We start from the raw sequence: 26,083 nt of genomic DNA, 5'->3' as shown, positions 1-26,083 counted from the left end.
TCACTGGTGTCATTTGCTCACTACAGTTGTATGTCGTTAATCTCCTAACACTCTTGCATGTTTTCCTGAGAGTGCCTGCTTAATATTATGACAGAAAACATTAAATAGCTGGGATTCTGAGGAGGGGTAAGATCTAAACTCCCAGCTGAGGACCATCAGAGAGGCTATCACCAGCTCAAAAATAAATAAATTCCCTTTTTTATAATCATACTTCCTCCCTCAAAACCACCCCTCAAATTTGCTATGAGACCTTCCTTCAAAACTTGTAATATTTAATCTTCTTTCCACCACATGTATATGCTTCTAAAAATGGAGGATAAAAGGTGGGAGAAAACAAAAGGGAAAAAGGGCAGCAGTAAGAAAGAGCTTTTTACCCTCCACTGGGAAAAGAAATTTGACTTTCTCATATATCCTAAGTCAGGTACCACTTATTTATTTTGCTATATAGCTGGAAATTATAAACTCTTTCTAAAGATTTTTTGCAGCACTAACATTGCTGTTCAAATAGTGATACCTAGCCCTACTAGGATTCAAACAGCATAATGGAAAATCTCTGTAGAATGAAAAGAAATTTTTTTTATTTAAAGATTTTATTTATTCATGAGAGACACAGAGAGAGAGAGAGGCAGAGACACAGGCAGTGGGAGAAGCAGGGAGCCCAATGTGGGACTCGATCCTGGGTCTCCAGGATCACACCCTGGGCCGAAGGTGGCACTAAACCTCTGAGCCACCGGGCTGCCCTAGAATGAAAATTTTTGATGAGGACTTTCCCATCCTCAGGGATCACACTATTCCTTTCATATTCCAAAAACACGTACATATATGTCTATGATGGTATCTACCACATTTATAATGACTGGTTTGTGTGTCTGTTTCCTCACTAGTACCTAAACTCCTAGATAAAACAATAGAAACACCATATCGTCCATCTTTAGAAATTTACGAAGTAATTCAAAAGGCACAATGTAATGTTTAGAGTCGAGGAGTAATGCATATCCATGAATTTCTCTTTAAGATGATGGAAACTTCTTAACTCTGATAGCAATAGTATATATAATTCAAGAAAAAGAAAACAAAGTACCTCCGAAAATATAAATCATAAAGAATTTATAATATTGCTTTAAAGCCACCTACATACGAGACATGGCTTAAAAGCCTCCAATAGGAGAAAAGCAGAATGTGGAACATTTTCAATTTAAACATGAGATGAAGGAAAATAAAACCAACCACCAACCATAAAGACTTCCAGTGGCTTCTCTTCACATTGGAAAAAAGTTCTGTTTTGATGACATCTGCCTACCTCTACTCCCCAGTTTATAATACCCTAACCTCATTAGCATTGTGATTCCTATTTCCTAAAATGCTTACACAGCTGGCTCCTTCTGATGATGGTTTTTCAATGAGTGTCGCCTCCTCACAGAGGCATTCTTCAACTTTTATATGCATACTGCCCTTAATTCTACCCTGCCCCCATATATATGCTATCATATTTTCCTTGGTTAGGAGATCTTATCAATTATTAAAAATATTTCATGTATTTATTACTTTTCTCTTACTAGAAAGTAAACTTAATAAAAGTAAACAGAAGGCACTTTGTCTAATTGACTACATAGCTAGAGAGTATTAGCATATAAGTCAGTGCTGCATAACTGTTTGTTAAATAAATGAATAAATGAGTGACTGAATGTGAACCACATCATGTACTGATTGGATGAATAAATGGGTCACAATTCCTTTCTAGGGAATATTTTCTCAGGTAGATAGAATCTTTGAGTACATTACCAACTTTAATGAAGTATGAATCTGAATCCCAGTTATACCAATTACTAATTATGTCAACTTGGAACAATTACTTACTATCAGTAAGTCAAGATAAAATGATACTTGGAAACTGTCTGGCACACAGTTAGCCTTTATTCTTAACTCTCTCTTAGAGGACAGGAGTTGAAAGTGGAAGAAATCATAGGAACAGATCAAATATGTGTTTGCTCTAATGGTCACTATTGAGCATCATGGGTTCACCCGTTTATTGGGAAGCAACAGGTCACCAAGCAGAGCTAAAAAAAAAAAAAAATATGACCATGTCTGCATTTGGAACAAGTAAAATCACATCCCTCAAACATAGTTGGCACTTTAATATCATCTGCTAAAATAATAATGAACAATTTCAGGTCACAGAAATTTTAAGCTTATAATTTCTTGAATACTTAAATTTGTATTTATAAGAAATGCAGTAGTCAAGATATTAGATCAAGACATTCCTGGTTTTGGGCAGCCCAGGTGGCTCAGCGGTTTAGCGCCACCTCCAGCCCAGGGCAAGATCCTGGAGATGCATTGGGCTCCCTGTGTGGGGCCTGCTTCTCCCTCTGCCTGTGTCTCAGCCTCTCTCTCTGCCTCTGTGTTTCTCATGAATAAATAAATAGATTTTTTTTTAAAAGACATTCCTGGTTTATAATCCTTATTCTACCTCTTGATCACTGTATTATCTTAGGTGAGTTGCTCAAGTTAAGCCTCAATTAAAGTTGGGTTGTTGACAATGCAAACTTCAATTTACACTTCAAACATTTCTCAGTACTCTTAAGGTAAAGGGGGGGGGAACCCTTAACTTATTCTACAATGCCCTTTATCTTCTGGTTGTTAATCTCAAACCATAATCCTTTTTCTCTGTACTCTAGTTACATTGACCTTCTATTTATTTCCTTCAAAGCACTATGTACCCTATCTATTCACCCATATATGTACCCTTATTAGAGGTTGTTTTATTTTTTAATTTCTTCATTTGGCCCTTAGTTATTATCTATGTCCTTTCATTTCAGCCTGAAGAACTCCTTTTATCATTTCTTGTAGGGCGGTTCTATTAGCAACAAATTTCCAGGCTTAAGTATGCTCAAAGAGCTAATGAAAACCAAAGACAAAGAACAAAAGGAAACCAGGAAAAAAATATATGAACAAAATGAGAGTATCAGTAAGGACATAGAAATTATGAAGAGAAACTAAATAAAAATGCTGGAGCTAAAAAGAATAATAGGTGAAATGAAAAAACCACTGGAGAGGGGGATGTTCAAAGCAAACTGAACAGACTTTAAGAAAGAGCCAACAGACTTGAAGATGGGTCAATTTAGATTATCTAGTCTGAGGAACAGAAAGAAAAAAGTATGGAGAAGTCAACAGATATGTTATAGGTATCTCAAAAGGAGAAGAGAAAAGGGGGCAGAAAAAAATATCTGAAGAAGTAATGGCTGAAAACTTCCCAAATTTAAGGAAAGAAACATGAATCCACACATTCAAAGAGATCAGTGCACTCCGGAAGGATAAACACAGGGAGAAGCACATTGAGACACATAGTCAAGATTTTGAAAGACAAAAATAGAATCTTGAAAGCAGCAGGAGAGAAGCAACACATCACTTACTAGGAATCCTCAATAAAATTAACAGCCAATTTCTCATCACAAAGTATGGAGCTCAGAGGTAGGGAGATGACATATTTAAAGTTCTAAAAGAAAAACAATTACTGACAAAGGATTCTATATCTGGCAAAATTATTCTTTGAAAATGAAGGAGAAATTAAGACATTCTCAAATAAATGAAGTAAATGAGATAAATATTAACAGCATCATGACAAAAAGAGGAGCAGTGTAGTATAGTGAAGACACAAGAACCATGTCAAACTGAATGGGCTCTAACCCTGAACATCACTGATTAATAACAACGTAACTCTGGGTGAACTGTTTAACCTCTCTATAGCTCATTTCCCTTTTATAAAATGAGGATAATAACAGTACCTCTCTCATGAAGTTCGGATGGTGAAATAAATTAAAACAATAAATTCATAAAAGGGTACTTGGCATGTAATTAAGCACTCAACTGCTGACTATCATCATCATCATCATTTTTACAGAAATTCTAGAATATTAGCTTTTATTTCTTTCAACTACCCATATTTCTGTAAAACAAACACTGAATACTGAGAAAATGACACAATACTGAGTTTCTGTAGAATTGTGCATTAGTAAAATCACAAATTATATTTTAAGTCTAATAAGTAGATTGAACTAAATGTTTTGTCATGCCTTTAATCAGAGACCAAGTAAAAAAAGTGATTGGTGAAAGTAGTTTTTTTCTCAAGTTGCTGACATAGATGCTTAAACCTTTAGGTATAGGCTTAGACTTTTTACTTAAACAGTCCAACACTACTATCATAGCTACAATGATTTCTAACAATAATTTCTTAACATTAAATATTGAATCAGTGTACACGTTTGTCTTATAATATTTTTAAACTGAATTTGGACTCAAATATAATATATAGATTAGAATAGGCTGACATATCCCTGAAGTCTCTTTTCATCTGTAACTGTTTCTACCACAGCCTCATGCCATTAATACTTTTAGTTAAAGAAAACAGATCTTCTGTCTTTTAGAGTTTCCCAGTATGGACTTTCCTAATTTTATCCCCTTGTGTCATTTATTATGTCCCTCTATTCTTACTATTTCTTGTAAGTTAGTCTTGATCATAATCAATAATTTTTCTGTTGTTTTCATTTGGATGGACAGCTTCAGAGTGGTTGTGTGTACTTCTGTTAGCAAAGACATGTCTTTCTTACATAAAGCAGGAATGATAATGTTAGGAAGATTAAATGAGTTACTAAAAATCAAATTCTTAGATTAGTACCTGGGACACAGTGGGCACTCATAAACACTGACTCTTATTATTGCACTGCATGCATGCAGTGATTTGATAACAGACCTGATGGGAACTTTTGAGGAAGTAGTTAAAGATAACTAATATTTCTGGCTTAGGTGGCTAATTGGATATTGGTATCATTGACAAATACAGGAAATATATAAAGAGGAAAAGGTTTCTGGAAATTGGAAGAAAATGTGTTCAAGTTTAGACATGCTGAGTTTAGTGCTATAGGATAGCAAGGTACCAATGTCTGTCACATACAAAACTGGAAACAAGGATTCTAAAACGTAAAAGAAACGTCTGTGGATAGAAAATAAAGATAAAATGTTGAGAGGAAAGGGAACTCCGTCAAGGTCACAATTATCATAAGAAGACTATAAGTTCACTCTTAGAATGAATTGGCATTGGATAAAGAGAGGTAAAAAAAACTTCAAGGAAAGGAAATGATGTATGGAAAAAAAGATACAGACACAATCTTCACTATATGTTCTAGTCATAAGAATATTCTGACTAGGGGCACTTGGGTGGCTTAGTTGGTTGAGCATCCAACTCTTGATTTCAGCCTGGTCATGATCTCAAGGTCATAGGATCAGGCCCTGAGTCGGGCTCTGTGCTCAGTGTGGAATCTGCTTGAGATTCTCTCTCTCCATTTCCCTCTGCCCCTCCCCACTGCACTCTCACCTCTCTCACTAAAATAAATAAGTGAATCTTAAAAAAAAAAAAAAAAAAGAATGTTATGACTAGAAAAACTTTTCATGTTGTAAAGTTACATAGATACGGCAAAGAGAACTTTGAATGGCTTTGAAATTTAGGAATAGGTAATTCAATTTAAATAGAAAATGATAAGATATTTAAGAAGTTAGTAAGATAATTAAACTCTATGCTGTGGCAACATCATGCAAAAATCTAACATAACAGAATTAGAAAGTAGAAGATATACTTACTATACTACTCTAGAGGATTGAAAATTTATGCCACTTTTAATTCCACCTAAGCTAAAGAGAACACTGCGTAGGGACATGGCTTCAGGCTTCCCAGAAGTAGAAGAAGATGGCATATTTAGTGCCTTCCCATATCCCTTTCCATCCCACTCTCTTGTTTTCTCCTTTTCCTTGGGAAACCAATGCTCAAGCTGCCCTAACTATATAAAAATAAAACTGCATTTTTGCAACGATGCCCTGTCTTGCTCCCTGAAGCATTCTAGTTACATCTCCACAATCAGTTCTAGCCTGCCATTTAATATTTCATTTTCCCCCTACCATCTTATAGATCCTTTTTCAATTTCAAGTAATTCATACAACTTGATAAGTGATCAAAACCCTAGGAGATATTTAATTTAAAAAAGAATTTACTAACTTGTATGAATTTCAAATTGTTAAAGTGTATATTCTCCGTATGTTTTCTATGTACTTACCCATTCTGGTTCATCCTGACATTATCATACTAAGAGACACACCAGCACAGGACAGTTTATTGAATAAATTTCTGCTGTGCCACTATTGGATACAAAGCATTCTAACAGACTCTAAGGGAACTAAAAGAATGAATAAAACATAATATGCCTTTACTAGATAGTAAGGACTTTAAAGGCTAACAGGTGAAATAACCAAACATACAACTCATCTCATAAAGCAGATAAGAGCTTTATAAGAATGTTTCTAAAACTTAAGATATATATAGATCCTTACAAATGGAGAAAAAATGTCTTATAAACACAAGGATAGATTGAAATTAATTAAATTATTATATTACTGAAATACATAGAAAAGTAACTATTGATAAGGATAAACTCTTCTTGCTATTAAATCTAATTCAATATACTACCAAAACAAATTCACAAAGTATGCACATAAAAGCTACAAAACTATGGGTGGGTGGGCGGTCCAGTTAGTTAATCATTCAACTCTTGATTTTAGCTCAGGTCATGATCTCTGTCCGGGTCATGAGATCCACAATAGGCATACAGCCTGCTTAAGATTCTCTCTCCCTCTCCTTTTGCCTGCCTTCTTATCACTTGTGTGTGCTTTTTCCATCTCTCTCTCTCTCTCTCTAAAAAAAAAGCCACAAAACTAGCAGATTTCAAGTTGTTATCATATGATGTTTTTGCTAAAATGAAATCATTGTACTCAATATGATGGAATATGGTACTAATTGTACTTCCCCATTATTTTCCAAATACATTTGAGTTTGGCATGCCTATCTTCTAATCTAGTGTCTCCTAAACATTTAATATTGCCACCATTTCTTTCTACTCAAACTATTACAAAGCTTTAATTTAGTTCATTCTTGATGTCATCTGGCCTTCACTTGATACAAATGAGCCATATATGTCAAATCTATTTCTGTTCTTTTCTTATTAGACTGACATAATTAAACACAATCACAGTCCTGCAAGTACATGGTAGTAATTGAGTATAAGGTAAGGATCCCAAGAGATAAAAGAATATACTTATATTAATTTCTTTTATATTAACATTTGTAAATTATTATAGGAAACCCTCTTTCCACAGAGAATATATCTATACTCAGATCCAAGGTAGTATTGAAGAACACTGCTATGACAGATATAATACTAAAAAGGCAGAAACGATGAGGATATTAGTTCTAACTTCAAGGAGGAGAAGGTAATATTTGAGGGGAACTGTGACATTTGAGTTTATTGCCAAATGTGTAAGTTTTCTAAAATTTCATTTCTGTAAGTTTGACACTAAAACTATGAAAGATCTAGAGTGAAAAAAAAAAAAGGACACCCAGAAATATTCAGTAATAGGGGTAATAAAGAGACAAAAACTATGAATTTTTATGAATAAAAGTTAAGCATTTTTTCCTGAGATAAAAGTAAATTGGAGAATAAAATTGCAAGCATTAGATGTGCTATTCACAAAATAGATGGCATATGTTGCATGTGGAAAAGTTTACTTGCACTATCTTATATTATGGAAATATACCTATTGATGTAATGTTTTTAAAATGCATTTGGAAAATGCATTCACATAAGGACAGCATCAGGAATATTTGTATTAAACTTTTTTTTAAAAAAAGATTTTATTTGTTTGAGAGAGAAACAGAGCATGTGAGGAGAGACAGAGAGAGAGAGGGAAAAATTCGAAGCAGACTCTGTGCTGACCCTGGAGACTGACGGAGGGCTCAGTCCCACAACTCGAGATCATGACCCAAGCCAAAACAAAGAGTCAGACTCTTAACTGAATGAGCCAGTCAGGCAGCCCTAACATCTATGACATGCTAACTGAGGTGTCCTTTTGATGCTATATAATAAGAATTTTCCATTTTTATCAAAATCATTCTTTCTTTAGTTTTTCCTTTGTATATTTATAAAATAATAATAAGAATCAAATTTCATTATTCTATATAACTCAGCCTATAACAACTTTATTCTTACCTCTGAACCAGTTTTTGCAGATTATATTTGTATTTTATATTTTCCTTGACTACAACATTTACAAGTCTGCACTGGTGTTCTAGAAATTGTGAGAGAAGAGAATGATGTACTAACAAAATAAAATTTCAAGTCACTTTAATTCAGAAAACATTTATCTAGTCTAGGTGCTAGACTCACTACTGATTACAGCAAAAAAACACCAAACCAAAGTAGAAAACTTTTTTCTTTTATATTCTCTCATGCTTCTATAATTATTTCTAGACTATGTTAAGTTAGTGTCTTTTGCAGGCAGCCCCAGTGGCCCAGCAGTTTAACACTGCCTTCGGCCCAGGGCATGATCCTGGAGACCTGGGATCGAGTCCCATGTCGGGCTCCCTGCATGAAGCCTGCTTCTCCCTCTGCTTGTGTCTCTGCCGATCTCTCTCTCTCTCTCTCTCTCTCTTTCTATGTCTGTCATGAATAAATAAATAAAATCTTTAAAAAAAGTTATTGTCTTTTGCTTTTTTTCAGGCAAATTTATTAAACAGCTCATTTAAAATTTTCAAGTAAGAATTAAGTTTTAAACTAAATGTGTAACATCGTACACTTCCATTTGTTCAAGGAAGTTTAGTTGGGTCTCTGCAGCACAATACCATTTATATCTGCAGTCACATGGAAAACACCATGCTTGCTTTTAGCTCCATTAATGGTATAATGATGTAACTTTTGCTGGAGATGCACTAAGCAGAGAAGGATCTTTTATCCAAATATACACATCTGCTTTGGCTATTTTTTTTTTTAAGATTTTCTTTATTTGACAGAGAGAGCATACAAGTGCACAAGCTGGGGGAACAGCAGGCAGAGGGAGAGGGAGAAGCAGGAAGATCCCAGGACTCTGGGATCATCATGACCTGCGCCAAAGGCAGATGCTTAACCAACTGAGCCACCCAGGTGTCCCATGCTTTTGGTATTAACAAAAGGCAGAAAAATAAAGGTCAGTTAATATGTAGCAGACTTCTGGAAATGGCTGATTTCTGCACTTTACAAATAATCATTTAACTATCAATAGAAAACACTGGGAAAGGGCTCCCAGAGCAGCGCCTTGGCGGTCGGCAAGAACAAGCGCCTTACGAAAGGCGGAAAAAGAGAGCCAAGAAGAAAGTGGTTGATCCATTTTCTAAGAAAGATTGGTATGATGTGAAAGCGCCAGCTATGTTCAATATAAGAAATGTTGGAAAAACACTAGTCACAGGAACTCAAGGAACCAAAATTGCGTCTGATGGTCTCAAGGGTTGCGTTTTTGAAGTTAGCCTTGCTGATCTGCAGAATGATGAAGTTGCCTTTAGGAAATTCAAGCTAATCACTGAGGATGTGCAGGGCAAAAACTGCCTGCCTAATTTCCATGGCATGGATCTTACCCGTGACAAAATGTGCTCCATGATCAAAAAATGGCAGACCATGATTGAAGCTCATGTTGATGTAAAGACTACTGATGGTTATTTGCTTCGTCTATTTTGTGTTGGTTTTACTAAAAAACGCAATAATCAGATTCGGAAGACCTCTTATGCTCAGCACCAACAGGTCCACCAAATTCGGAAAAAGATGATGGAAATCATGACCCGAGAGGTGCAGACAAATGACTTGAAAGAAGTGGTCAAATAAATTGATTCCAGACAGCATCAGAAAAGATATAGAAAAAGCTTGTCAGTCTATTTATCCACTCCATGATGTTTTTGTTAGAAAAGTAAAAATGCTGAAGAAGTCCAAGTCTGAATTGGAAAAACTCATGGAGCTTCATGGTGAAGGTAGTAGTTCTGGAAAAGCTACGGGGGATGAGACCGGTTCTAAAGTTGAACGAGCTGATGGATATGAACCACCAGTCCAAGAATCTGTTTAAAATTCAGACATTTAATGGTGACAAATAAAAACATATTTGTGATGTTTAATTTCTTATCATTCTTTTTAAATTATCAGACTCAGTGAAGCAGATGTTCTGAATTGACAGTGAGAACTTTTCAGAACTGTTGTATGGATCTTATCCGTTGCTCTTGGCTACTAAATAGCTGCAAAAGGGTAGTGATCTATTTTAAGCTGTAGTGATCTGGATGGAAGTGTTATAGATGGTTAATAAAAGGAAACTTAAAAAAAAAAAACACTGGGAAAGACACTTGATCTTTCTGAGTCTGTTTAGTCATCTGTAACTGTAATAATAAAGGCTCAAATAGAAAACACCTATCATCTTAAAAAACAGTGAATAAATAAATGTTAGTTTTGTTCTTCCTTTCTCAACATTTAATAGAAAAACCTTGAAAAAATAAAAGTAAAAATGAAGAAAAAAATAAAATATTAAAAGAACTCTTTGCTAGGTATTTAGCACTTACCAAATTCTTGATATGTAAACTCCTACAAAATCTAAACTTTAGGTTCATTTACTTTCTCAACTTTTATATTTCAACAGTATTAGATCAAAATATTTGCATGTCCCTCACATACATTTTTTCCAAATCCATAAAACCCATTTCCTCTTTCTGGATTCTCTTCCTTTAAAAAAAAATGTTATTTGAGCATAGCTGACACAAAATATTACATTAGTTTCAGGTGTACAACATAGTGATTCAACAAGTTTATACATTATGTTATGCTCACCACAAGTATAGCTACCGTCTGTCACCATACAACACTATCATAACATCATTTGGCTACATTCCTTATGCTGTGCCTTTTATTCCTGTGACTTATTCATTCCATAACTGGAAGTGTGTATTTCCCACTCTCTTCACACATTTTGCCTATTCCTCCACCTTCCTCCCCTCTGGCAACCGTCAGTTTGTTCTCTGTATTTATAGGTTTGATTCTGCTTTTTCTTTGTTTATTCATGTTTTATTTTTTGACAGGAGTGTTTTACACATGAGTGAAATCATATGGTATTTATCTTTCGCAGCCTGACTTATTTCAACTTAGCATTACACTCTAGTTCCATCCATATTGTCACAAATGGTATTACCTCATTATTTTTATGGGTACATAATATTCCTGTGTGTGTGTGTGTGTGTGTGTGTACATACATACACATATATTTACCACAGTTTCCCTACCATTCATCTATTGATGGATGCTTAGGTTGCTTCCATATTTTGGCTATTGTAAATAATGCTGCATATATATTTCACACAAAGGAGTGCATATATCTTTCAGTATTAGTGTTTTCTTCTATTTCATACCTCAGAAATCTAGCCCAACTTGGGTGGCTTGGTGGTTGAGCATCTGCCTTTGGCTCAGTCATGATCCCAGGGTCCCTGCAGGGAGCCTGCTTCTCCCGCTGTCTATGTCTCTGCCTCTCTCTCTGTGTCTCTCATGAATAAATACATAAAATCTTAAAAAAAAAAAAATAAAATCTTTAAAAAAAATCTAGCCCAGATGTCATCCTTCTCTGTAAAGCTTTCCTTAGTCTCCTCCCCTAAACACAGTGAATTAGTCCCTTTTCTATTTTTCTCCTAAAATCTAAGCTATAAAAAGTGACAGCAGAGTTCAATAAAAATAAATGAAATATAAACAAACCAAAGACATTTTAACAATGTAATAAACTTTCTTTGTCAAGTTATTTTAGTGTGTCAGGATTAGTTTTAGCCATGAGTGACAGAAAACCTGAAACCAGTGGCTTACAAAAAATAAGTCTATCCCTGTCATGTCAAGGAAGTTCAGATGGAGACACCAGTATAGACATGGACAGGGTAACATCTGAAGATGTTAGAGACTTTCTCTCTTTTTGCATTGTCCATTCCTGGTTTGGGATTTCCACTTATTTCCAATTACCATGTCCATATTTCAATCATCAAGTAGGAAGGGAGAAAAAAGAGGGAATGCAACCCTTCCTTTAAGACTACTTTCTACAAGTTGTACAGAGTACTTTTGCTTATTTATCTTTGGCCAAACCTTAGTCCTATGACCACATCTAGATGCAAGGGAAGCTGGGAAATATTCTCATTCCAGGTATTGAAATGCTGGGAAAAGATGAGTAGAGGGGGACAACCAACATTAGGGAACAACTACCAGTCACTATGACACTTGGTTATATCTTATCTGTAGTAGGTAACTGACATTTTTGCTATCTACACCAATATTTCTAGTAGTGTGTACATTGTAAAACTGTATAATAGTTCCTTCCAAATTTAAATTTTTAAGTGAAATATTTCTGTTGGTGGAGATTAGTCTCTACAAAATTTAAGTAATACTTATAATAAAATTACAAAGGGAAAAAAGGAATATTAATAAAAAATGGAAAAGGCTTAGGGCACCTGGGTGGCTCAGTTGGTTAAGCATCCAATTCTTGATTTCAGTTCAAGTCCTGATCTCAGTGTCATAAGATGGGCCCATATCAGGCTCCATACTGGGGTGCAGAGTCTGCTTAAGACTCTCTTTCCATCTCCCTCTGCCCGCCTACCCTGCTCACACACAGGTGTGAGTGCTCTTTCTCTCTCGTTAAAAACAAAAAACAAAACTAAAACAAAACAAAACCAGAAAAGGCCATTTAATTTACTTTGTCACAGATTATTAAAATATGTAGTAAAAGGTTAAATCAGAATATTTAAAAATATAGCTAATATATTAATGAAATTACATATTAACAAAACTGCATGTAAGTGAAATTGCATGAATACTCTCAAAGAAGAGAATCTGGAAAGATTTGAGAAGGAAAAAAATCTATGAGTTATTTTATTATACCTCCTATAAATGCTGTTTAGAGATTTTTAGTCAAGTAGATGTGATCAGGGGTGCCTTGGTGGCTCAGTCGGTTAAGTGTCTGCCTACAGCTCAGGTCATGATCCCAAGGTCAAGAATCTGCTTCCCCCTCTGCCTCTGCCTCCCCATTTTGTGTGTGAGCTTTGTTTTTCAAATACATACATAAAATATTTTTTTAAAAAAGTAAATGTGATCACAAAACAATATTAAAATCTGGTAGAGGGGAACCCTGGGTGGCGCAGCGGTTTGGCACCTGCCTTTGGCCCAGGGAGCGATCCTGGAGACCCGGGATCGAATCCCATGTCGGGCTCCCAGTGCATGGAGCCTGCTTCTCCTTCTGCCTGTGTCTCTGCCTCTCTCTCTCTCTCTCTGTGTGACTATCATAAATAAATAAAAAATTAAAAAAATAAATAAATAAAATAAAATCTGGTAGAATAAAACAAAATCAGGGTTAGGCCAAGATCTCACACTACATGACTTCAGAAAAGTAACTTTACAGGTGATGATACGACTAGGGGTCAAAAGAATTTAATATGTATCAGCCTCTGGGCTATGCTTTATAAGCATGATATCACTTAATATTCACAACACTCCTAGACATATATTATCTCTGCTTTAGAGAGGAAAAAAATGGATCTTAGACTATGTGATTGACTCAAGATCACAAGAGCTATATAAGTACCAGAGCACAAACTTAAACAACTGTTTTTCTGACCTCAGTTCATGTTCTTAGCCATTACGCATTATTACCTCCCTTCAAACTCTCTTGACCATGGTTTTCTCATCTGTTGTATAAGGGGGAATGTAGCACAACCTGAACCATTCAAAAGTTCATTCTGGCCTTTTAAGATGTTAATGTTCTAGTAAGGCCTGACTCTTTCCCTAAATAAAAGCATATCATATCAAAAGATCTAATCACGTCTACTTGCTGGAATTCATATGTCAATTAAGTTATCATAAATAAATGTATCATAGAGAATATAAATTCATTTATTGAAACTTACAAACAAAAGGGCCACAATATGTAAGGTAAATTTGGATGTTAAGTCTTTACAGCTGATTTCATGACCCTTCATGTATGTGTAAAGGAGCCATATGTAAAGTTAAGTAAGAGGGAAGAAATTAATAAACATTATTTGTAAATCTTGCATAGCAATCCTTTGAAGCGTATGTAATACATCATTTTACAGGTGAAGATACTGAGGCACAAAGAGGGTGACTTGTGGAAGGTCACATACTTAGTGGCATCAATACTTGAACTCTCTCTAGTTTTTCTTTTTTTTTTAAGATTGATTGATTGATTGATTTTTATTTATTTTAGAGAGAGTGAGGAGGAGAGGGGGAGAGAGAGAGAGAGAAAAGGAATCTGAAGCAGACTCCTCACTGAGCATGGAGCCTGATGCCAGGCCGGATCTCATGACCCTGAGATCATGACCTGAACCAAAATCAAGAGTCAGATGGCTGACTGAGCTACCCAGGTGCCCCAAACCCTCTCTGGTTCTAAAACCTACATTCTTTCCCATCTTCCCTGCTTCCTATGTTCAATTCTGGATATTCGTGCATTAATATCCTTATTTCAATTTTAATGTAGGAAAACTAAAGATGCTAACTAATTTAGCTCCTTCTGGAGTATTTACGATTACCAGCAAACACTGGCTGAATACTCATTTGCTGAGCACAGTTGGAAAATATGTATTAAAATATATAAAAGAGAATATATATTATCAGTAACACAGTAATAATAAAAAATTAAGCATTACCAAATTACTAGGGAGAATTACTTTCTTTTTTTTTATTATTTTTTCTGGATTTTATTTATTTATTCATGAGAGACACAGAGAGAGAAAGAGAGAGAGAGAGAGAGGCAGAGACACAGGCAGAGGGAGAAGCAGGCTCCATGCAGGGAGCCCGATGTGGGACTCGATCCCGGGACTCCAGGATCATGCCCCAGGCTGAAGGCAGGTGTTCAACCACTCAGCCACCCAGGTGTCCTGAGAATTACTTTCAATTAGGATGACTAGGAAGGTCTCAAAGAAATGATTATCTGTAGACAAGGTATTAGAGAAGTCTGAGTTCATCAGAAAAAACTAAAAGCCTGAAATGGAAAAAGGATATTTTAGAGAGGGGCATCTGGCTGGTTTAGCTCGTAGAGCATTTAACTCTTCATCTCAAGGTTGTGAGTTCAAGTCCCATGTTGGTCACAGAGACTGATTAAAAATAAAATCTTAAAAAAAAAAAAAAAAAAAAGAGACGGCAGCCCAGGTGGCTCAGCAGTGTAGCGCCTGCCTTTGGCTCAGACTGTGATCCTGGAGACCGGGGATCGAGTCCCACATCCGGCTCCCTGCATGGACCCTGCTTCTTCCTCTGCCTGTGTCTCTGCCTCTCTCTGTCTCTCATGAATAAATAAATAAAATATTTTTTTAAAAAAAGAATTGTCTAGGGAAAGGGAATGACATGAAGATAAGTATGGAGCCAAAATGAGTATTCAACATAGAGCCAAAATGAATATTTAACATAGAGTATATAGTCCACATAGGGTAAAGTGTAGGATTCTTCTTGAATGATAGAATATTTGTCTGGGAAATGTTTTATAGCCAAATTGAGGAGGGAGCTTGAATACCAAGTTAGAATATCTAGATTTGACCTTGGTGGAAATGGTACATCACTAAACATCTTCAAGTAGAGAAGTGAAAGAGAGCAATGCTTTAATAAGATTAAACTGAGAACATACAGACTTTAAGGGAATTAATGATGACCAGGATGATGAGAGATCAATTAGAAGATCAGAACATTTCTGTGGATTATAACATGGGAAAAATTGAATTTCTCCTGTGTTCTAAAAATTTCTGGGGGAAAAAAATAAGATGTATATTATATAATATACAAAAACTCATTACAACTTTGGCTCTGAAATAATCTATAATATCCCCCTCTCACCCAGCCACAATATTCTACTCTTTTATCTATTACTTTATAATCTCATTTCATCAGCTTATCTACTTCTGATTAGTCTCTTAACCTCTCCATTTTCTCTGAACATATCAGCCTTCCCTGGCCTCATTTCATTTCTGCCCTATGGTCAACACTTGAAATATTCTCTGCACAGTTCCCTCAACCAGAATCAGTGTTGATGTCTACCCTCTTTTCTTAACTCAAGGGGCTGGAGAAGTCCTCACAGCCCAATATTTTACAAAGTAATGGTCTATTATCAGTCACTTAGAAACATCTCAAATGAATACTTCTTATTCTTTAACTTATTTAATGTCAGATAATATTGGTCACTACCTCTCTTCCTGAAATTCTTAAATTGAGAACAATTGCAATTACATATTCTCTTAATATTACCCTAAACATGTACAGTGAGAGTTAGCATTTTCAAATTAAAAATCTTTTTCATCCAATGCTAATGTTAATCTCCTTAATTGTAAAACACCTGATGCTAAACAGAAGATTACTACAGAAATGTTAATATTTTGTTGTAAACTATTCAGTTAGGGTAATAAAGTTCTGATTAAGAAAAAAACAAACAAGCAAAGAGCTGCATATTAGAGACAGCGAAAGTGATCCCTTAGGAAAATGAATGAATATGCCATAAACATCTTCACATCTGTATACTCAATGATGACAAAGCTTTTAAAAATACAATAGAAGTACTCTCTGGACTCTGAAAAATGTTACAACTTAAAAAAATAAACCAGTTTTCCCAAAAAATGTTAAAACATAAATACAAAGATTATCTACATGTGAGTTTACATTTCTGATTATTACTGGCCTTGGATAAAGGTTTTTCTTTAAGAAATGTATTTCATGGGATGCCTGGGTGGCTCAGCAGTTTAGGGCCTGCCTTCAGTCCAGAGCGTGATCCTGAAGTCCCGGAATGGAGTCCCATGTCAGGCTCCCTGCATGGAGCCTGCTTCTCCCTTTGCCTCTTCTCCCTCAGAGTTTGCCAGATCACACTCTGAGCCAAAGGCAGGTCTCTCTCTGCCTCTCTCTCTCTCTCTCTCTCTCATTAATAAATAAATAAAATCTTTAAAACAAGCAAAAAAAATGTATTTCCTTATATATAGTAGTATGAACACTTTAAAATTAAAGAGGAAAAGTATTAGTTACTTTTTAGAATTCTCTTTTCAGCAACTCTCCATATTTGGAAGACTCTCTATAAATAATTTAAATATCAATGAAAAATTTAAGCAAGCTTAAGAGTCCTTTCAAGGCTGTTTTCACAGTCTTTCCTTATTAAGTGATTACAGTCTCTCAAGTAATTTTATTTTTGTCAATTTTTACCTAATATGGAGTCACCTTAAATGTTCTATCATTTTTTAGTAAAAACAAAAACTTCAGAAACATGATGTTCAGATTATGATTCATATTGAAATATATTAGTATAATTAAGCATATAATTTCAGTTATTAAAAGTAATTTTTTAAAAGATTTCATTTATTTATTCATGAGAGACAGAGAGAGAATCAGAGACATAGGCAGAGAGAGAAGTAGGCTAGGCTCTCTGCGGGCAGCCCGATGCGGAACTAGATCCTGGGACTCTGGGATCACGACCTGAGCCAAAGGCAAATGCACAACCACTGAGCCACCCTGGTGCCCCTTAAAAGTAATTTTCATTTTAAATGTTTTTAAATCATTTAAAGCAATATTTTTAGTATTTAAATAACTAGAAGTGTGAAGTGTTCATTGAAAGTGTAAATATTCAATTGACTGTTGAAATAATAATTTAAAATTATAAATATTTCCCAATACAATTCTCTTTCTGGAGAAAAATAAAACATCCTTAAAAGATTAATTATTTTGGTCTTACTGTGATCAATGTGGTCAATCTTGTGACATCACTGTTGAGAAATCTGCAATAGGAAAACAGAAATAGCATTCAGCTGAATCATATTTGAGTAAGTCATTTAGAAGCTAAAGCGTTTGTTTAGCATTTTTGTCTTTCTTAATGCCATAAGTCATATTTAAATGAATCTAAATATGTCAGGAAAAGTACAATTGGTATGATACAAATATATAACACTTGCAGTTTGTTTATAGGTCATTATTTATTATAGCATGATAGATTATGTTTTGTTTATAATCAGTAACACCCCAGGGTTAACATATTAGTAAATAAACCATAGGACATTTGTGTTGCTTTTTATTTGTTTTCAAGTATTTGCTTTCAAATACTAAGAAGAGAATCACAGTATCTTAAATACACTATATACAAGAGAGACAGGTACTATTTATAGATAACTTTTTCTCTACGATCAGATTAGCAGTTCGTCCTATGACTATATTATCAATTTATTATCAATTAATAGGAGAAATGGCCTCATGCTCATACTTATGAGAAGTGACAAAACTATACAGAAGGAAAATGTCATTTGGAAGGAGGTATACACTATAAACCTAAGGGAAGTTATTTAAGTTAAACTATTTCCTGAACTATAGAGAGCTTAGAGTTCTTAACCCTGTAAAATCTAAGCTTTTTGATATTTCTCAATTAATGAGGCATGATTTAAGGTAAATTTTTAAATGTTTCGTGTTAAAAAAAACACAATGTTATGATGTTTTAATATTCATAAAGGGCCTTTGTATATTATTTCATCAACAATTCTTTCAAAGTAGCGGGAAAGAGATATTTCTTATTATACACTCATGGAAAATAGATGCTAGAGAGATGCATGACTTGTCCGAGGACAGAGACCTGAGTTTTCCCTGATTCCTTTCTTATCTCACACCTTCCATCCATTCCATTCTGCCAACATATTACCCTCTGTATCCAAAGACCTGCCTTCAAGAGCATTATGCTCTCAACTTAAGGCAATCAACAGTCTTGTGGGGCACCAGACTGGCTCAGTTAGTAGAGCATATGACTCTTAATTTCATGGTTGTGAGTCCAAGCCCCACATTGGGTGTGGACCCTACTTTAAACAAACAAACACACACACAATCTCATGATGATAAAATGTCAATACAAAAAAGCCTTATGAAAGAAGCAATCATACATTGTATAAAACTCTGTAATTCAGAGTTCTAAAAGTTATTAAGATAGTTACATTCAAACAATACTTGTGACTGAATAAAAAATGTTTTATTTTTTATTTATTTTTTGGAAAAAATACAAGGTAATTAAGACTATATAGTTAAAACTGCATACTATATTTAAAGCTCTAAAGCTAATAGCATAAAAGTAGCAAAGGCATTCCTTCATCATGTAACAATTTTTACACATGGTTCACTGGGTACTTGCAAATGCAAGAAAAAAATATATATAAAATTCAAATGACACTAGATAAAGCCAGATAAATCTTAAAGCTTCGCATAAAAATCCTAAGTGGCTTTTACAAGGAAAGGTAATTCTTTAAAATCATCTTGAAACTAGGAAACGTATTCAAATTACATATATAAAAAGCAATATCACATTTTATGAAAACACAATTCAACTAATATATTGGTTATGTGCTATTTCTCTACAAGTCACCATTTCAGTAAATATGCACAGGGAAAATCTCCACCATATTTATACTTAGAGAACACCTACCAGTGTTAAATTGTGGGATAGGTCAAGATATACAATTATATAAGAAATCTTTCAGTAATTAACATTTACCTATCTTTATTTTTCCTCTTCTTCTGCCCCAAAACAGAAAGCTAGGCTTTAAAAAAAAAAAAAAAAAGATTTGATTTATATACTTGACAGAGAGAGATTGAGAGCACAAGCAGAGGGAGTAGCAAAGGGGGAAGGAGAGGCAGGCTCTCTCTGCAAAGCAGGGAGGGAGCCTGACGCAGGGCTAGATCCCATGACTCTGGGATCATGACCTGAGCAGAAAGCAAATCCTTAACTGACTAAGCCACCCAGGCACCCCAAAAATCTTTATGTAATTGATTTTAACATACTCAAGTCTTAACCCTCACCTGACGACACCACAGAAGTCTCAACACACGCAGAGAAAGGTTATCTATCCCTACCCAGTTTATTGAAAAGATTCAGAAGAATAAATGAACAGAATATCTAATTTTTCTCACCTCAATCTGAATATAGAAGTATATGCTGTTTACCTCTAAAATGTATTTAGGGCAGTCCCGGTGGCTCAGCGGTTTAGCGCCGCCTTCAGTCCAGGACACGATTCTGGAGACCCGGGATCGAGTCCCACATCAGGCTCCCTGCATGGAGCCTGCTTCTCCCTCTGCCTGTGTCTCTGCCTCCCTCTCTCTCTCTCTCTGTGTCTCTCATGAATAAATAAAAAAAATCTTTAAAAAAATAAAAAATAAAAAAATAAAAAAATGTATTAAAATAATAGTCATTAAATATTTAATCATTCATTTATGTATCAGTTTAATGTTTTTGCTGTGTTTGTTCTTTTCGAAGTGTGGCTATACAATAAAAATATTTTTATTATTTAATAAATCTATTTCTATTACACATGAAAAATAATCTCACAGAAACACCTGCTGTGGGTTGAATATCTAACTCTTGGTTTCAGCTCAAATTGTGGTCTCAGTATGATGGGATTGAGCCCTGTGACAGGAGTAAAGTCTACTGAAATTTCTCTCTCCCTCTCCCTCTGTGGCTTCCCCCCATGCTCACTCTCTCAGTCTAAAATAAATACATAAATCTTAAAAAAAAAGAAAAGAAAAGAAAAAATAATCTTACAAATCACATGCTACTTCTAGGCCGTTTCAGTGTTGGCAGTCTTGGACTGCAGACATAGGAAGCCTGTTTCTACCACTCTCTTTTTAAAGATTCACAACTACATATATTTTGGTATACATTTTTAAGGTTTAATAAAGACTTCTTAAAATTCTAAACATGCTTCTACCCTCATCTAGCTATTTCAAATCCTGACCATTAATATTTTTAATTAGGTAAATTATTCAATAGAAAAAAAAAATCAGGAGGCTTGAGTAGCTCAGTGGTTGAGTGTCTACCTTTGGCTCAGGGTGTGATCCCAAGGTCTTGGGATCCTTGTGTGTCTCGCTCCTTGTGTGTCTCTGCCAATCTTAAAAAAAAAAAAAAAAAGGGATCCCTGGGTGGCGCAGCGGTTTGGCGCCTGCCTTTGGCCCAGGGCGCGATCCTGGAGACCCAGGATCGAATCCCACATCGGGCTCCCGGTGCATGGAGCCTGCTTCTCCCTCTGCCTGTGTCTCTGCCTCTCTCTCTCTCTCTCTCTCTCTGTGACTATCATAAATAAATAAAAGTTAAAAAAAATAAAAAAATAAAAAAATAAATAAAAAAAACAAAAAAAAAGAAAAAAAAAAAGAAAAAATCACAGGCCCTAATCAGCAATATTTTTTTTTAGGAGGGAAGAAGAATATACTTGTAAATATTAGAAAACTACTGAGGAAACTGGTAAAAACATAATCTACCACCAATGGAATACTTTATCCAGTGTCAGGCAATGTAACTTTCTGCAATGATTGAAATGCTCAGTATCAGCCGTCCACTATCCAACTCACAGCCAAATGTTGCTATTAAGCAATTTTAATATGGTTACTATGATTAAGCAACTGACTTTTAAACGTTAATTAATTTTAATTATTTTTAATTTAGATTTAAATAGCCACTGGTAGAGAGTGACTACCATATTAGAATTAAACAATTCTGACAGCACACCAGGATCGAACTGTAAATGATTCTCCTAAATATCAAAAATGTTTTTCTCTATTTTTTTTAGAAGTGGGGAAAAAAACCCTCAACTGTGTTGGGTATGGTATGTTCATTTTAGAAAAATCGCTCCAAATTTAGAAAGGAATTATTTTATCTTTGAATAACTTTCAAGTTTATGTCTGGTGGGGAAAAAAAAAAGATTTATTGTATCATCCTTAATGTATCCTAAGATACATGGGAAAAGTCTTGGGTTTTTGAGAATTGAATTATAAGCCTTTTCAGATTGCATTTATATTGCCTATTAAAAAGTTTCAATTTGCCTTAGGGACACCTGAGTGACTCAGTTGGTTGAGAGTTGGACTCTTGGTTTTGGCTCAGATCAAGATCTCATGGGTCATGGGATCCCTGGGTGGCGCAACGGTTTAGCGCCTGCCTTTGGCCCAGGGCGATCCTGGAGACCCGGGATCGAATCCCACGTCGGGCTCCCGGTGCATGGAGCCTGCTTCTCCCTCTGCCTGTGTCTCTGCCTCTCTCTCTCTCTCTCCCATTCTGTGTGTGTGTGTGTGTGACTATCATAAATAAATAATAATTAAAAAAAAAAAAAAAAGATCTCATGGGTCATGAGATAGAGCCCTGCATCAGGCTTTGAGCTCAGTGGGAGTCTGATTCTCTTGCCTCTGTCCCCCTCTCCACTCACGTGCTCTCTCTCTCTCAAATAAATAAATACATCTTAAAAGAAAAATAAAAGTTTCAATTTGCTTTAATTTGTTCTGCTGGGTAGACATCTATCATTAAGACTAAAGCCTATAAATAAAAATTAAAAAAAAAAAAAAAAGGGATCCCTGGGTGGCGCAGCGGTTTAGCGCCTGCCTTTGGCCCAGGGCGCGATCCTGGAGACCGGAGATCGAATCCCACATCGGGCTCCCGGTGCACGGAGCCTGCTTCTCCCTCTGCCTGTGTCTCTGCCTCTCTCTCTCTCTCTCTCTCTCTCTGTATGACTATCATAAATAAATAAAAATTAAAAAAAAAAAGACTAAAGCCTCAATAGAACATAGAAAAAAAAGTAATTTATTTTATTAACTTTGATAGCCCATATCTCTCTTAAGAGCCTCTTTTGCTATTAACTGTTTTCCCTTTCTTATAATGTTTTAAGAAAAACAGATGAGCAAACTTTAATAGCAAGACAAAAGTTTTAACTAATTATGTAATATGGTATATATGAAAAAAAACCTGCTATCTCAGCCTAAAGTGAATATAGAAATAGAAGACATTATAGGAATGCCTGGATGGCTCAGCGGTTGGGCCCCTGCCTTTGGCTCTGGTCCTGATCCCAGGATCTGAGATCGAGTCCCACATCAGGCTCTCTGCAGGGAGCCTGCTTCTCCTTCTGCCTATGTCTCTGCCTCTCTCTCTGTGTCTCTTAAGAATAAATAAATAAATTTAAAAAAAGACATTATAAACAATAAAACATAAACTTTGTTAAGCAGCTTTCTCAAGCTGGATAGACATCAATCTTACATGCAAATAAAGAAATAAGAATCATCTCCTGATCTGTACAAACACTGGCATCCAGGCTAAAAGTTGTTTTACTGCTTTCATGGGGGAGGACATCCAAAGCCGAAAAAGAAAGTAAAATAGACATTGTTAATAGCTATGGGTTCCAATTCCAAGCCGTATTTTTGGTATATCATACTCACTGAATGCCTCCTGTCCTCAATTTCAACTGTGTCTAAGCAGGGTATATAGTAAAATATCTGATGTGCTTCTTTCCTTAATGTTCACAGAGAATATGAAGGCAGTACATCCAATTACTCATGCAATAGCACATTAAATCATGCTAAAATACACTGAAATTAATAAAAAGGATGGAACATCCTACCCTTAAAACTGACAGCTGACCGACTTGAAAATGAAGTGTTCATATAACTTATAGAACTAAAAGAAATAAGGAGTCCTACAGATTCACCAATTCAAAGCCTTCAATTTTTATTTTGACCATTTATAATTTTTTTTATCAAAAAGCATCATCATACCTAGGTTCTATACTGTTGGCACTATTTGCTTTGAAGACCTCATCAGGCTTTCTGGTAGGGTAAGTAGGCCTTTAGTTCAAAACCTGCTGTTGATTAATTCAACACCTGCCTTTAGAAATAATCAGAAGCCCAAACTCAGAAAGTTAGAAAGAGATGACTCTATAGCCTCCCAACAGAAGTGTAAGAATAAGGCAAATTACAGGTTTTCATTTTAAAACTTCTAACTTGGGGCGCCTGGATGGCTCACTCAGTTAAGCAACCAACTCTTTTTTTTTTTTAATTTTATTTATTTATTCATAGAGACACACAGAGAGAGAGGGGGGCAGAGGAACAGGCAGAGGGAGAAGCAGGCTCCATGTAGGGAGCCCGATGTGGGACTCGATCCAGGGTCCCCAGGATCACACCCCAGGCTGCAGGCGGCGCTAAACCGCTGCGCCACCAGGGCTGCCCAGCATCCAACTCTTTATTTCAGCTCAGGTCATGATCTCAGAGTCCTCAGATCAAGCCCCAGGTCAGACTCCATATTCAGTTGGGAGTCTGCTTGAGATTCTCTCTCTCCCTCTCCCTTTGTCCCCCCCTCCTGCTTTTTTCCTCTCTCTATAAGTAAATCTTCAAAAAATAATACTAAAATAAAACTTCTGTCATATTACAACCTAGAACAAAGTGAGATCTCCCTTAGGAGAGCTTCCTTAAGTGCTAAACAAAAGCAAAAGCAAAAAAGTATATATAATCTCTTTAAAGCCTTAAAGAAATGAATTACCAGGATTTTAACTTTTTATCACCCTCTCCAAGCTTACTACTCTCTTCAACTAAACAACTCATTGTCTGTACTACTAGATCAGGTAAGACCAAATATAAACAAAGATAATTTAAAAGCACTTCTTGTATGGTCAATGATTTCAAATGAATCATTTTCCTCATATGGAATGCTCATCCTTATTATTACGTATGATTGAAACGTCTCTAGAAAAGCCATAATCCCCAAAGGTTAACTCACCAAATTTTTCAACAACTAACATAAGTCTTATTACATGAAATTTAGCTAGAGCTCAATGGTAACTTCATAAAATTTTGCTGATAATAGAAACCATGCAAACAAAGTACAACCAGCTATTAGACTTGGTGAACTATCCTCAAAAAATTTGAGTATATATAAGTTGCATGGTTTCCTCAACTTTACCACCCTATTCTTTCAAAACTAATTAGCACTTCTCAAAATCTTTACTTACTAGTTCATAGGTTTCTGCCTTAATGCCATAAATGGTCATCCAGTAGAGGAAGAAAGTGGGTTGTACTGCTAATCAGTGTTGAAACATTCCTGGGGTTAATATATACACAATATCCAAAAATGAACTAATCACTTGGGTGAAGTAACATAATGAAGAGTTTCATTTGAGAAAACTTATATGCTGTTTTGACTGTACTTTTATTTCTCTATGTTCTTTAGGAAATTCAAATCAAATTGTAGCAACACAAAGAGGTAAAGCCGACAGGAATTACTATTAACTAAGTTAAGCACATTATCTGAATATAATTACAGGGAAATTTTAGTATTTATCAAAATCAGAGTCTTAGTCCTACCAATCAATATTTGCCACTTACAAGATTGCCTTAAAAAGGGGGGGGGGGCGGGGGCAACTAGGTGGCTCAGTGGTTGAGTGTCTGCCTTTGGCTCAGGGTGTGGTCCCGGGGTCCAGGGATCAATTCCCACGTTGGGCTCCCTGCATGGAGCCTGCTTCTCCCTCTGCCTGTGTCTCTGCCTGTCTCTCTCTCTCTGTGTGTCTCATGAATGAATGAATGAATGAATAAATAAATAAATCTTTAAAAAACAAGATTGAAATGAAACTATTCTAATCCAACTTCAAATATCCAATTTACACTATGGCTATTAAGATTCATGAGGCAATTAAACAATGTAACAAGATAAAGGCAAAAAAATTGTTAGATCCAATAACTAAATTTGCCATTACTAATAAAAAAACTAGGTTTCAGATAATATATATTGTTTCCTTTTCTATTAAAAGAACTTTGTGGGGATGCTGGGTTGGCTCAGCGGTTTAGTGCCTGCCTTTGGCCCAGGGCATGATCCTTCGGTCCTGGGATCGAGTCTTGCATTGGGCTCCCTGCGTGGAGCCTGCTTCTCCCTCTACCTGTGTCTCTGCCTCTCTATCTCTCTCTGTGTCTCTCATAAATAAATAAAATCTTAAAAAAAAAATAAAAGAATGTTGTCATGAATATTAAATAATTATTATCACTATTTTTTCTTAGAACCCTTGAATGATTTCATCATAAACAAGAAATCTGGTCTAAAGCTTTCAATAATAAATTACATAACCCTGGTCCTCATTCAGAAATTTGGCAGATAATGGGGATCCTCGGGTGGCTCAGCGGTTTAGCGCCTGCCTTTGGCCCAGGGCGCAATCCTGGAGTCCCAGGATCGAGTCCCATGATGGGCTCCCAGCATGGAGCCTGCTTCTCCCTCCTCCTGTGTCTCTGCCCCTCTCTCTCTCTCTCTCTCTGTGTGTCTATCATGATAAATAAATAAATCTTTAAAAAAAAAAAAGAATTTTGGCATATACTTATTATAGACCTTAGGCAATCTCTTAGAACTTCAGTTTGCGATACCATAATTATCTACTTTACAC

At 35.6% G+C, this 26,083-nt stretch overlaps 1 protein-coding gene and 1 pseudogene across 2 annotated transcripts in view; one reads left to right on the top strand and one right to left on the bottom strand.

The window, feature by feature from the left end:
• Positions 1–10,174, top strand: part of LOC144304750 (small ribosomal subunit protein eS1 pseudogene) — a 48,679-nt pseudogene extending 38,505 nt beyond the window's left edge.
• BAZ2B (bromodomain adjacent to zinc finger domain 2B) overlaps positions 1–26,083 on the bottom strand; it is a 294,178-nt gene that overhangs the window by 204,952 nt on the left and 63,143 nt on the right. The window contains exons 1-2 of one of the 2 annotated variants that reach the window (XM_077883357.1): positions 19,408–19,428; positions 17,617–17,659 (exon numbers count right to left, since the gene is read on the bottom strand). The gene's annotated coding sequence lies outside the window, so the exon portion shown is untranslated. Of the gene's footprint in view, positions 1–17,616; positions 17,660–19,407; positions 19,429–26,083 lie in introns of those variants that run through there. The other variant, XM_077883356.1, reaches the window with a different exon arrangement.

Source organism: Canis aureus, chromosome 34 (genome assembly GCF_053574225.1).
Source record: "Canis aureus isolate CA01 chromosome 34, VMU_Caureus_v.1.0, whole genome shotgun sequence".
In the NCBI taxonomy this organism is placed as follows: domain Eukaryota; kingdom Metazoa; phylum Chordata; class Mammalia; order Carnivora; family Canidae; genus Canis; species Canis aureus.
Note: the sequence above shows the minus strand (reverse complement) of the source record. Positions and strands in the feature narration are given on the sequence as shown.